We start from the raw sequence: 13793 nt of genomic DNA on the forward strand, positions 1-13793 counted from the left end.
CACTGATTCACTTTAGGATTTGTAGATGTCTGCTGGTGTTAAAAGAATTGTGACTGCTACAATACATCTTCCAGAATATCCAATTTATAGTTTGATAATCACATTTTTGGGTATATATAAGAATATGCTTGCTGTTTAGGATTTTTTATAACTGTAAATAGAATTACATTGCTTGTTAGTGAATGAATGCATGTATACACATCCACATATTGACACTGAGACCTTTGCTCCCTAATATTAAAATCTCAAATTTCTCCTGCAACCCCTTGCCCCAATCTTCATTCATATAATAAGCAAAGCTGTAAAATTAAGATCAAATGCTCTGCTGTCCATAATTTTCCTTAGTAATCAAAAAGGGGTTCTTACATGTTTTTGTGTTTCATAGATTCATTTGCCAGTCTTATGAAGGCATTGGATTCCTTCTCAGGCTAACGTTACTCAGTTAACATTTATTAAGTGACTACTATGCATCAGGTACCATGATAAGCACTGAGGATGCTAATAAGGACAAAAGATGACTAATCTCAAGGATCTCACAATCTAGTGGAGAAAGAGAAATCAGAGAAGATAACATGCAAACAAGTAGGTGCAGATAATAAATGTTGCTGTTTCTGTATGTTCATTTATTTCAGTCCTTCCAACTCTTTGTGACCCCATTTGGGGTTTTCTTGGCAAGAATACTAGTCGTTTGTAATTTCATTCTCCAGCTCATTTTATAGGTGAAGAAACAGAGGTAGATAGGGTTAAGTGACTTGGCCAGGGTCACACAGCTAGTATGTGCCTGGGTTTGAACTGATTTGAACTCAAGTCCTCCTGACTTCAAGGCTGGCATTCTATCCATTGCACCAACTAGCTGCCCTTTATAGAACATATATAAATATATATACACATACATGTATATGTTATATATAATATTATATGTACAGGATAAATTAGAGACTGGGGACTGGGAAAGGCTTCCTATAAAAGGTGGGATTTTAGCTAGAATTTGGAACTAGGGAAGCCAGGAGGTAGAAATGAGGAGAAAGAGAATTCAAGGGATAGGAAATAGGCAGTGATAATATCCAGAGTCAGGTGATAGGGTTTCTTGTTTGATGAATAACAAAGAAGCCTGTATTGCTAGATCAGAGATTATGGGGTGGGATAAGGTACAAGGCTAGATAGATAGGAGAAGGGACAGGTTACATGGGACTTTAAATACCTAATAGAGGATTTTTAAATTAGATCCTGGAAGTGACTGGGAGCCACTGAGGGGAATGGGGTGGGGAGGGAACAGTAAGACCTGTGCTTTAGGAATACTACTTTGGCAGCTTAGTGGAAGATTGTCCACCCTGGGGAGAAATCTGTGGCAGGGACACCAACCAGCAGGCTATTGCAATAGTCAAAGTGTGAAGTAATGAAGGTCTGAACCAGGGAACAGCATTGTCAGAAGAGAAAAAAGGGGGAGGATACTAAAGATGTTATGAAGGCAAATGAGGAGTGAGAGAGAGGAGTTGAGGACCGCACCTAAGGTTTAAACTCTAGGTGATTGAGAGTGGTAGTATTACACCCTGTAATAGTAACAGGAAAGTTAGGAAAGAGGGGAGGGTTTGGGGATAAAAATAAAGAATTCATATCTGGATATATTGAGTTCAAGATGACAATGGGACATCCAGTTTGAAATGTATAATAGTCAGCTGGAAATGCAAGGTTGTCTGAAAAAGTGTGGGACTGATGTAATGGGAATGTAAATTTTGAAGATCTTCCCTGCCCCTAGGCTAAAGTGCACCTGGAGCCTGGGGTGGGCGACTTGTTTTTCAGTAGACACTTTTTGATTGGCCAGTGGGTCAATAAGGTTGTTACATTCTCTGAGCCAGGAGAAGGCTATATAAACCCAGATGTGCAGCTTTGTTTTGGGGCTCACTTTGAGAAGTGTTTTGATCAGATGAAACTCTGGGAAGCCGTTGTCCAAAGGTGGTACCCCCCCCCACCCCTGCTTTGAAACCCAGATGTTGATTTGGTGTGGATGTAATGGTTGGACAGTTTGGAAACTGTCTACTTGATCTGTTTCTCTGTCTTGATAATTCTGTCTGTATATTCTGAAGTTTGGAGTGCTGACCTTTTCCCCTGAACTAGGTAAACAATACATATTTGACTGATTAAAGTAAGCTTGTTAACCCATTTTGAGTTGCTTTCCTTTAACAAAGCAGATCTAAGAACCTGTGTTGGTAGCCACCCTGGGGATGCTGGGGTGCTTGCTGATACAACTGGATAAGTAGATCTGAGTATCATTAACTTAGAGATTTGAATTTATGGAAGCTGATACAATCACTAAGTTGTATATAGGGAGAAGAAAAGATGGCATTTGACAGCATGGAAACATTTAAACGCATAAAATATATTACAAAGGAAACCAATTACAATGAAATAGTTATTGAAATCTTTTTTTTTTTGAGGGGGAAAGGCAAGGCAATTGGGGTTAAGTGACTTGCCCAAGGTCACTTGGTAAGTGTGTCAAGTGTCTGAGGCTGGATTTCAACTCAGGTCCTCTGACTCCAGGTCCAGTGCTTTATTTACTGTGCCACCTAGCCGCCCTTAGTTATTGAAATCTTAAGAAAACAAGTTTATGAACTTGAAGTTAAGAACCTCCTCATTAAAAGTCAATTCCTAAGAATTTTGTGTTTGTTTTCCATTCACCTATATAAGTTAATATTCAATTTTTCTATTCTGCCTCACTAGGAAAAACTGTGGGAAGATATTTACTCTTTTCAAAATTGTGATAATGTTCATTTCAACAAAAAAGTGAAATATTTTTTATAGCACCCTAGTTCCTATTGCAAATTTCTGCATCATAAACAAGAGTTGAGAGATATGTTTTCTGATCATAAACCTGCTATGCTGTATAGTCAATCACATACCTAGCCTCTCCAAAATGACTAAAAATGGAAACATTACTGATGGTATCAGCAATGGGACCTTTTCTGTATAAAAAGAGAAACTTGGTGAGCCATTTCTGTGATAACACACCAATGCAGGCAGACTACTTGGCGTACTTCAGGCCCTCCTGAGATCTTCAGGAATTACCCTCTCATTAGCTGATATGGAAACACAGTATGACCTGCCCAAATAGCTTGTGAAGACACAAACTGAAACAGCTCAGAAATACCCCATCCTATCTCCATTCTTCTATAAATCTTGGCTGGCAACAAAGAACATTCTTTAATAAATCTCTTTATGATGATTTCATTGTGCATGGTCTGGTCTTTCTTCCCTGGATATAGAGGTTAATTTGTCACAAAATCACTTCTTTAAAAGAATTACCACTCAATGTCAGCAATAAAATGAACAGCAGAAGCTGATTGTTTCCCCATTTCAACTGTTTTCTTTGGAAACAAAAGTAACCTTATCCCATTTGTAAAAAATAGTATATATACTCGTAACTGATATAAATACATATAGTATTTTCTACAATATAGTATTATAGTATAGTATACAAGTTAGATACAATTTATATATAAAGTATATACAAATACTTTATATGTTTTTCTTATGTGTATATGTGTGTGTGTATCCTCTTTCTCACTCCCCATCTATAAACTCTTGATTTGCCTTCATAATCTTTGGTATGCTCCCCCTTTCTCTTCTGATAGTGCTATCCCCTGATTCAGACCTTCATTATTTCACACTTTGACTATTGCAATAGCCTGCTGGTTTGTGTCCCTGCCACAGATCTCTCCTCAATGTGGACAATTTTCCACTCAACTGCCAAAGTGGTATTCCTAAAGCACAGGTTTTACCATTCCCTCCCTATCCCCTTCCCCTCAATAAACTCCAGTGGCTCCCAATCACTTCCAGGATCAAATTTTAAAATCCTCTATTTGGTATTTCAAGTCCCAAGTAATATATATATATATATGTGTGTGTGTGTGTGTGTGTGTGTGTGTGTGTGTGTATAAAAATATAACACATTATTTATTTTATTATAATATATTTTAAATATTATACATATAAAGTCTATATATAAATATATAGTATTTTATATAAATTTAGTAGATAAATTTAGATAGTAATTTATATAAATCTTAGCAGGACTGTCACTTAACTAATAGATCATAAATTTTAATGTCTAGACTTAATTTTTTTCCTGATTCATAGTTAGGCTTCTGTGAGACTACCAATTGAATTTAATTCAATATTTATTTAAGTTCCTACTACATACAAGGCATTGTGCTACTTAGTCCTTGGGGATAAAAAAAGGCAAACTACCTTCAAGCAGTTAATATTTTGATATATATGGAAAAGGAAAAGATTAGACAAAAACTTTTAGGAATATCTTGGGACAGAGCACCAAAAACTGAGGGAAATCAAGAAAAGCTTAATGGCTGATTGGCATTTGAACAGAGGCAAATAAGGAAAAGATTCTAAAAGATAAGAGACAAGTAGTACATTCAAGGAAAGAGGGATGGCTTATGTTGAATGCATGTCAAGTTTGTGGAACAGACAGCAGTCCACGTTGACAGGAACATAAAATGTATGGAGGGTGTAATAGACCTGAAAAGTAGATTAGAGTAAGATTAAATTCTTTTCTGAGGGGTAGGGATTTTATCCTGGAGGCAACACAAAGCCACTGAAGGATTCATGCTGAGTAGAAAAATAACATAGAACTTTGCATTAGGAATATTATTTTGGCAGCTGTGGGAAGGATATATTGAAGAGGAGAGGTAAGAGACAGGAAAAGGAGTTAGGAAGATATTTCTATAGTCCAGGTGAGAGGTAATATGGGCAATGTGAAAGTATGGATAAGAAAAGATGGATTAATATAAGAAATATCAGAGACAGTATTAGCAGGACTTGGTAACTGACTGGATGTATATGGGGGGGGGGGCAGGGCTGGGGCTGTGGAAGGCGAAAGGTTCTAGGATGATTTGAAAGTTACAACCATAGGGAAGGTAGTCCCTGTAATAGAAAGTAAAGTAGGATTTTTTGCTGTTTTTCTGGATTGAGTTTTAGCCAATCAAGTGCCTTTTAGTATGGCCTTTGACTGAATCAAGAGTCTTTGCTTGGAAACAGTATATATTGTATTGCTTGGAGGGAGAGGACAGAGTAGAGAGAGGAGCAGGGCTGAGAGAGATTAGTGAGCATGATTGGACGAGGGGAATTTGCTCGTGGGGAGGCCTAACAGAAAGCATGTTTCTGATGTGGGCGCTCACTCTGTGTTAATTTCTCAGACAGAAGTCCTGTTTGTTGGTATGTGTTAATTTCTCAGAAAGAAGTCCTGTCTATTGTTCTGTGTTAATTTCTCAGACAGAAGCCATGTCTGTTGGTTGTGTAAATTCCTCAGACAGAGGCCCTGCCTGTTGATCTTTGTTGATTTCTCAGACAGAAGCTGTGTCTGTTGGTTGTGTTAATTCCTCAGACAGACGCTCTGCCTGTTGATCTTTGTTGATTTCTCAGACAGAAGCCCTGTCTGTTGGCCTTTATGGGTGAACTGATCTGAAAAGCAGAGATCTGCCCATGGGAAGGAGGCTTAGCTTAAGCCCCTTTTGAGAGCTATTAAAGTGAATTGAGATGATGTTACTGGTAATGTATATAAATATTGTTGTAGCCCTGTTAAGCTTTGTTTCCTGGAAACAGAAACTGTGGGTAGAAACCCCTAGAGCCTGCTGTTGGGCGTGAGCTTGGTGTGGAGCAGTCCCTATGAGCTATCAAGCAGTAGAGAGCTGCCTATGTGTGAATCCAGCCAAGAGTCAGGAGTGGTCAGTACACAGAGGAAGAGCCATATGGTTTGGAAGTTAGCTTTGAGTCAAGATGAGAGAGGACTTTACTTGGACACCATGTATTGATTGAGGAGATTGTGACTTACTGTGATCTGGAAGTGGATGGTGTTTGTATTTTCTACTACTCCTTAAGGATGTGTTGTGCTAGGGGAGACCCTAACCTGGGACCCCCTAATTGTGTAAACAAGTATTTTGGGGAATATTACTGAATGCAATGATATATCTATGTGTCATATGATATGCTGAGCATTATAATATATATGCATATATACATATATAATCATCTGTGTGTACACATATATGTGTGTATATGGATGATATGTTTTGCTTAAGCATGTTGCTATGAATGTTATGCTTTATTAAACAATGTTTAGTTCATTGCTGAATAAAGAGTTTATTATACTATGCAAATAGACCCTTAAATTATTCACAGCAGCAGTCCTCAGGTGAGCTGCCATAATTGATGTTACAGTCCCTTCAATAGAAGCAAGGGAAGTTAGGAAGAAAAGATTTAGGAAGGGAAGATACAGAGTTCAGTTTTGAACAGGATGAATTTGAGATGCTGTAGGATATTTAGATCGAGAGCCTATGATCATAAGAAGACTTAGAGCTGAAAGGGATGTTAGAGGGTCATCTAGTCTAACTCCCTGATTTTTCAAATGAAGAATTAAGGTTTAAAGAGGTTAGGTGAAGATGTTCAGCAAGCAGTGGGAGATGGAAAAATGGTACTCAAGAGAGATTAAGATTTGCTGTATAGATTTGGGAGTCGTCTACATAGAGACTATAACTGAACACATGTAAGCAGATGAGATCACCACATAAAGAGCAAATCATTGGTTTTCCATTCCTATTGTCACTACCCTAGACCTCATTGATCTTTAATAACTACAGGCCAAATTATTAAAGTAGCCATTTTACTTGTCTCTTTATCTCTGGTTTTTAGCAGTCTGTCCTGAAGAATACTTTGTGATTCTAAATCTGTGCTCCTGTGTTCTCCATGTTATTTTGATATGAATGTCAAAGATGGATGGAAAACCAAGAGAGAGAGAGGCAAGAAGAAGAAAGACCAGTTGGAAGGGTATTATAATAGTTCAGGTGAGAAGTTCTTGGAGTTTAAGGTAGGGTAGGGAGAGTGGAGATAAAGAAGGAAGACACAGAATTAGAACTGTCGGGAATGAGCAAATGGATGAGAAAGGGAAAAATCAACAAAGATTTTGAAATTAGAAATATTTTTGTTTGTATCTAAAACTTTGGAATCACTTTTTTTGTCATAGCAAAGAATTAGAAACAAAATAGGTGCCTGTGAATGGTGGAACAAGTTGTTTTAAATGAATGTAGTAGAATATTATTGTACCATAAAAAATAATGAAAGGAATGCCTTCAGAGAAACTAGGAAAAATTTCTATGAACTGATACAGGGTAAAATAAGTAGAACCAGGGTAATTTATACAAAGGCAACAATAATAATATGAATATGAAGAAAAACAAGTCTGAAAGACCTCAGAACTCTGATCAAAGAAGCAAACAATAGTGACTTAAAAAAAAAAACCCAATGAAATAACTTTCCCACCTCTTCACAGAAAGATAATGGAATAGAAATGCAGACTGAGATATGCAATCCCAGACAAAGCCAAATTGCCAACTTTTGAGGTATAGTTCTGAACTGCTTTCCAGAATGTTTAGATCATAATCCCAATAGTGAAATAATATGTCCTTCCTCTCACAACTCCTACCAATAGTTGTCATTTTCTCTTTTATCTTTGCTAATATGAGGAGTGCGAGATGAAACTTTAGAGTAGTATTAACTTGCATTTCTCTTATTACTGATTTGAAGCATTTTTCATATGTTGTTTATTGATGACATGCCTGTTTTCTTTTGAGAATTGCCTACTTGTATCCTTTAATCATTTATCTTTTAGAAAATGGCTCTTATTCCTTAAAAATTCAAATTCTATTTATATTTGATGCAAAAATTTTTTTAGTTGCCTGTTTCCCTTCTAATTGCATTGCCATTTTTTTGTGCAACAACTTTTCAATTTTATATAATTGATATTGTCCACTTAAAACTCATCCTGTATCCACAGTTGGAAAAGGCATCAATTTTGCTTTTCTTCTAATTTTTAAAATATAGGACTTTTTATATCAGGGTCACAAATCCAGTTGGTGCTTATTGTGGCATATGGTGTGAAATCAATCAACAAGCATTCTTTAAGCAACTAGTATGTGTCAGGTACTGTATTAGGTTCAAAGGATATAAACATATCAAAAGAAATAATTCCTACTCATAAAGAATTTATATTTAACAGAATAGATGAGGAGATATAGAAGTATATACAGAATAAATATAAAGGGAATAGGGGCGGCCAGGTAGCAGAGAGTAAGAGCATCGGCTCCAGTGTTGAGAAGACCTGGAGATTGAATCCCGGGCTCAGACACTTAGCACCCACCCAGAAACACCTGGCCGTGTAACCTTGAGCAAGTTACTTAACCCCAATTGTGTAGGGGCGGCCAGGTGGCTCAGCGAGTAAGAGCACCGGCTCCAGTGTCGGGATGACCTGGATCAAATCCGGGCTCAGATACTCAGCACCACACCCAGAAATAATAACTGGCTGTGTAACCTTGAGCAAGTTACTTAACCCCAATTGCTTAAAAAAATATATATATATATAAAGGGAATAAGTACAAAGTATTAAACACTAGTTAGTTTTAGAGGGAGGGCATTAGAAATTTAGGGGATTTGTTCTAAGCCTAATTTTCCCCAATAGTTTTTTGGTTAAATTTGGTCGTTAGCCTTATAATGTGTCGTAGATTATTCAAACACCATGCTATTATCTTTAAGTACTTCCAGACCTTGTTTACCTAATTTGTTCTGTTGAGTATCATGTAATTCTGATAACTTCTTATAATTATGTTTAACATTCTTCTAATATTGAATGAACCCTACATTCCTAGTATAAATTCAGTCTTGTTACAGTATATAATCTTTTTAATATGTTGCTGTAATCTCTTTGCTAATGTGTTATTTATGATTTTGCATCAATTTTCTTTGTTTTGTCTCTTCCTGGCTTAGCTATCAAGAACATATTTGTTTCATAGAAAGAATTAGGTAAGATCCCATTTGCTATTTTTGCAAGTAATTTATGTAACACTGGAATTATTTTTTTTAACGTTTGATAGAATTTACTGGATTTTTAATATTGTTTTTTACCTCTGTTTTGATGGCTTTTCAAACTCATTTTCTGAGATCACGCTATCTAAACTCTATTTCTAATTCCATTATTTTTTGAGATTTTCACTTACCAGTTATGTTGGCACATAATTGGGCAAAACGGTTTCTAATCATTTATTTTATTTCTTCTGTTGCAAATTCCTTTGAAGGGAGGGGAGTTGGGTTTTCCTCTTTTGTGGGAATATTAATTTAGTTAAAAGTTTCTCTATTTAAAAATTTTTTTTAAAACAACTAGCTCCTACTTTTATTAGTCAATCTAATGGTGTTTTCTGTTTTTTATTTTATTTTTCAGAATTTCTATTTTTGTTTCTTTTTGTTTTTATTTGCATGCCCAATGAACTAAACTGTTCTCTCTTTGTTGATTAAAGTGTTCAAGGATCTAAACCTTCTATCTAATGAGCAGTATGGCTATAACTCCAAAGTTTCAGCATGTCATCTCACTATTTTATTATTTATTATTCCTAGAATTTGTTTGATCCAACAATTCTTTAGAATTAAAACTTATTTTCTATTTAAGTCTGAAATCCATTCTACAAATGCCCCTTATTGATTATATTTTTAATTGCATTGGATTAATAATATGATGAATATTTCTACTTTCCTGCATTTATGAGTTTTTATGCTCTTTTTATGGTGTATTTTTTGTAAAGATGCCATGTACATGTAAAAAAATGTATACTTATTTTGATTCCTATCCAGTAACTTTTAGAGATATGTTATTTTTAACATTTCTAAAATTATACTCCAATATTAACTTCTTTATTGTTTATCTTTTTCTTAGATTTGTCAAGATGTTGAAAGGAGCATGTTGAGGTCTCCAAATATTATAGTTTTCCTTGTAATTCAGTTGACTTTTCCTTTAATCATGTAGATGCTATATGATTTGGTGAATATATTAGGTATCATATTATTGTATTATCTATGCTATTATTTGAAAATGCTCCACTTAATGAATATATTAGGTATTATATTGCTGCATTATCAAAGAACAATGTAGTCTTATCTCTTTTAACTATGCCATTTATTTGTCATATTTTCAGAGTTCATGATCTCATCTGAAATTCTGAAGATAACTGAGTCACAATAAATTGTTATAATTCCTAATTTCAATGTTGTGTGAATTATTTTTGTTGTGTAAACAACTTATTAGATTTTGCTCTCTAATTCATTCTATTTTTTTCACTTATTTCATAGGAGCCTTCATCCCATTAACATTAATGGTTATGATTGTTAATTGTGCTTTTCCTTCCATCAAAACTTGCCTTATACATTTTCCCTTCTGTCTTCCAATCCCTTGTTTACAAAAAAGTGGTGAAAGAAATGACACATAATCAATGCTGGTACCCTATAACTGAACAGGTCTGATACCACTCCTTCCCAGGTATCCCTCAGGGTTCTGTCCTGGGCCCTCTTCTTTTCTCCCTCTATACTACCTCATTTGGTGATCTCATCAGCATCTAGAGACTAAATTATCATTTTGATGTTGATGATTCTTAAATCTACCTATCCTCCTCCAAACTCTCTACTGACCTCCAATATCACATCTTCAGTTGCCTTTCAAACATCTCAAACTGGATGTCTACCGTGTTTCCCCGATAATAAGACACTGTCTTATTAATTTTTTTGGACAGAAAAACACCAGAGGGCTTATTTTCAGGGGAGGGCTTATTTTAATGAACATTGACAGCAATTTTAATAAACAGGTAAATGTGAACAAAAAATGTACCTTTATTCAATAAGCAAATCACTGGGGAAGAACAGGATGACACGCTCACTGCTGCAGCTCTTATTGGATGCAGCTCGGAGCATGGCGTGCGTTCACGGGGAGGGGGGGAATGGTGCATACAGAGGGTACCGTAATGTAAGCGCAGGGGATCACCTTCACTACAGTAGCAATCTCAATAGGGCTTATTTTCGGGGGAGGGCTTATTTTAGAGGAATCTTACACAGTAAGGGGAGGGCTTATTTTCAGGATAGGTCTTATTATCGGGGAAACACGGTAGTAGACATTTTAAATGTCCAAAACAGAATTTATCTTCTCCCCTAAAACCTCTCCACTGCCCTTTTCCTATTACTGTAAAAAGCAGTACCAACCTCTCAGCCCCTCAGGCTCAATTTTTTTTAAATTTTTTTTTGGGGGGGAGGCAATCTGGGTTAAGTGACTTGCCCAGAGTCATACAGTTAATGTCAAGTGTCAAATGTCTGATGCTAGATTTGAACTCAGGTCCTCCTAACTCCTCCTATCTACTGTGCCACCTAGCTGTCCTCCTCACTATTTTTTAACTCCCATATGTAATCTGTTGCAAAGGTCTGCCCATTTCACTCTTTGCAACATCCCCTTTATCTCCTTTGATGGTGCCACCACTCTAGTTTAGGTCCTCATCATCTCACATTTGGATTATTTCAACAGCCTGGTTGGTATGTCTGCCTCAAGTCTCTCCCCACTGCAATTCATCTTCTATTTAACCACTAAAGTGATTTTCCTAAAGAGCAGGTCTGATCTTGTCACCCTCCACTCAATAAACTTCAGTAGCTTTCTAGTACCTCCTGTATAATACAATAATACAAAAATGATCATTCTGGCATTCAAAGTTCTGGCAGCTTACACAATCTGTTGTTTGTCAGTGGAAAATTATTAAAATTAACCTCTCTGAGTATTGGGAATTTGCAGCATAAGGTTTTATTATTTTTTTTTCCTGTAGGCAAGAGGTAAATTCTTTCAATTGACACTGTTTTCTGTGTTTAGTTCTAGGAAGTTTCATTGTATTGTTCCTTTCATTATGTTGTTCAGGTTTTTTGATATGTCATGTTCTCTGGAGTTCTATAATCTTTTATTTTTTTTTTTTGCCTTTTGGAGGGGGGAAGGTAGGGCAGATGGGGTTAAGTGATTTGCCCAAGGTCACACAGCTAGATTTTTGTGTTAAGTGTCTGGGGCTGAATTTGAACTCAGGTCCTCCTGACTCTAGGGCCGGTGCTCTATTCATTGTGCCACCTAGCCGCCCCTTAGGAGCTCTATAATCTTTAAAATATTTCTAAGCATCATATTTTCAAGATCAGTATGTTTTGCTGGTATGGAGATCTTGGTTTGTTTTAATGTTGTTACTTTTTGTTTCTTTTTCCAGATTGTCTTCCATGTTTATGAATTTGCATTCCCAGTCAGTTGTTTTATCTTTTGTTTAGTTGGAGAGATATAACTATGGATTCAAGTTTTTCTATTCTGTCAATTATTTCTGCTATGGAAGTCATAAATTCTGCTTTCAAAATTCTTATTTCTCTTTTAAATTATTCAGGAGCATCCTGAAAATTGTTTCAAAATCCACAGGGTCCTCTTCTTCCTCAGTTGTTCATTAATTTTTCTTTGTCTTGAAATATTTATTCAGATACTTGAACTCTTTTCCCCAATCTAGAGGTCATTTTCCCTTTTGCTACTATTATCTTTCCTGTTAGTTTATCTGCTTATTCTCAGTCATTGAGTTTTCTTCTTCCTGAGATCTTTGATAACTTTAAGCTTTTTTCTTTGCTTACTTTCTGACTCTCTCTTTTGATGGCAGTTTCCCTGAAGCTGGATCTTAAAGCCATCTCAGCCTCCTCCCATGCTGGTAATTCACATTTCATGAGCTTGGGTCTATGCCCCAAGTGGGGACAGAACTAACCTCACCTAGAGGTTGGGCTCTTTCCCTTTAGCTTAGTGGAACACTACATGGCCTCTACTTACCTTCCCACTTACACAAACATATACACATAGTCCTGCTCTTTTTCCCTATGTTTCTATATTCTCTGGATGAGCTTTGTTCTGGCACTAGGAAGAGTCTGAGGAGGGGTAGGGGATTGGGTTATTGAGTTCTGTTGGAAATGCATGAGTAGGTTCATATAGCCCTGCTGGTGAAAGCATGGGAGGCAATGGGATACAGGGTGCTGAGAGAAGTCAGGATTGGGAACTTTTTACCTTTCTTGTGTTCTTGATGTCATAGGTCAAGACAGCTAAAACTTCTTTATCTTTCATACATAATCCCTTTTTTTTTTTGAGATGTCTGTCATGAGGAGTTGGAGTAAAAGTAATATGTGGTAAGGTGAAGGTGGACACCAAAGGTAGATGAGCAGCCCTGAAAAGGACCCAGCAAGTCCTCACACCAGAGCTGGTAGTCCTCCCTGAACACCTCATATACCCTAGCGACAGCATAAGGAGGAAAGGCACTTGAGAAGAGGATAGTGTAGATTTGGATTGGTTAAAACAGGGGGGTCAAAATGGAGGAAAGCGTAGCTAGTACATAGCCTGGGAAAATCAACTGAGGGATGGAAAGATTGGCAGTCACAGTGAGGATAAATAGGGTTAGGAGTTGTAGGGCAGAGGGAAAAATGGAAAGATTAAAGATGATGATCAGATAAAATAATTCCATAGTTTACCATACATGAAAGTGGTAAACTTATGGGAGATGGCAAGATCAAGGGTTATGATCATCTCTGTGTGTAGCTGAGCTAGAGTTGAGGAGTAGGTCATAAAAAATGAGCAAACAGGAAACTCAGCTCCCCCACCATGACTAACGAGTCAAGTAGGTTAAGTGAAAGAATGAGTAGTGATAGAACAGGAGGACAGGGATACCACTTCATTAGCTGGAAGTCAGGTCTCAGTGCAAGATGAAGGATGTGAGTAAGGAAAAGGCATTCCAGAGAGTACAGTGGAAGGGGTGGATAGATCTGGAGTGGTAAATTTTGGGGAGAAATTGCATTGAAGGGTTTGGGAATAGGGAGCAGGCAGTAGGTCTTGGGAAATGGAGTTGGTACCATGACATCTGCAGTTCAAAATTACT

At 36.8% G+C, this 13793-nt stretch overlaps 1 protein-coding gene across 7 annotated transcripts in view; it reads right to left on the bottom strand.

Annotated features, from left to right (window-relative positions):
• PRDM15 (PR/SET domain 15) overlaps positions 1-13793 on the bottom strand; it is a 207776-nt gene that overhangs the window by 13709 nt on the left and 180274 nt on the right. The gene's annotated exons all lie outside the window — the stretch shown is intronic.

This window comes from Petaurus breviceps, unplaced genomic scaffold, assembly GCF_028583685.1.
Source record: "Petaurus breviceps papuanus isolate PSGF00001 unplaced genomic scaffold, PetGlider_PUasm1.0 90897, whole genome shotgun sequence".
Classification (NCBI taxonomy): Eukaryota; Metazoa; Chordata; class Mammalia; order Diprotodontia; family Petauridae; genus Petaurus; species Petaurus breviceps.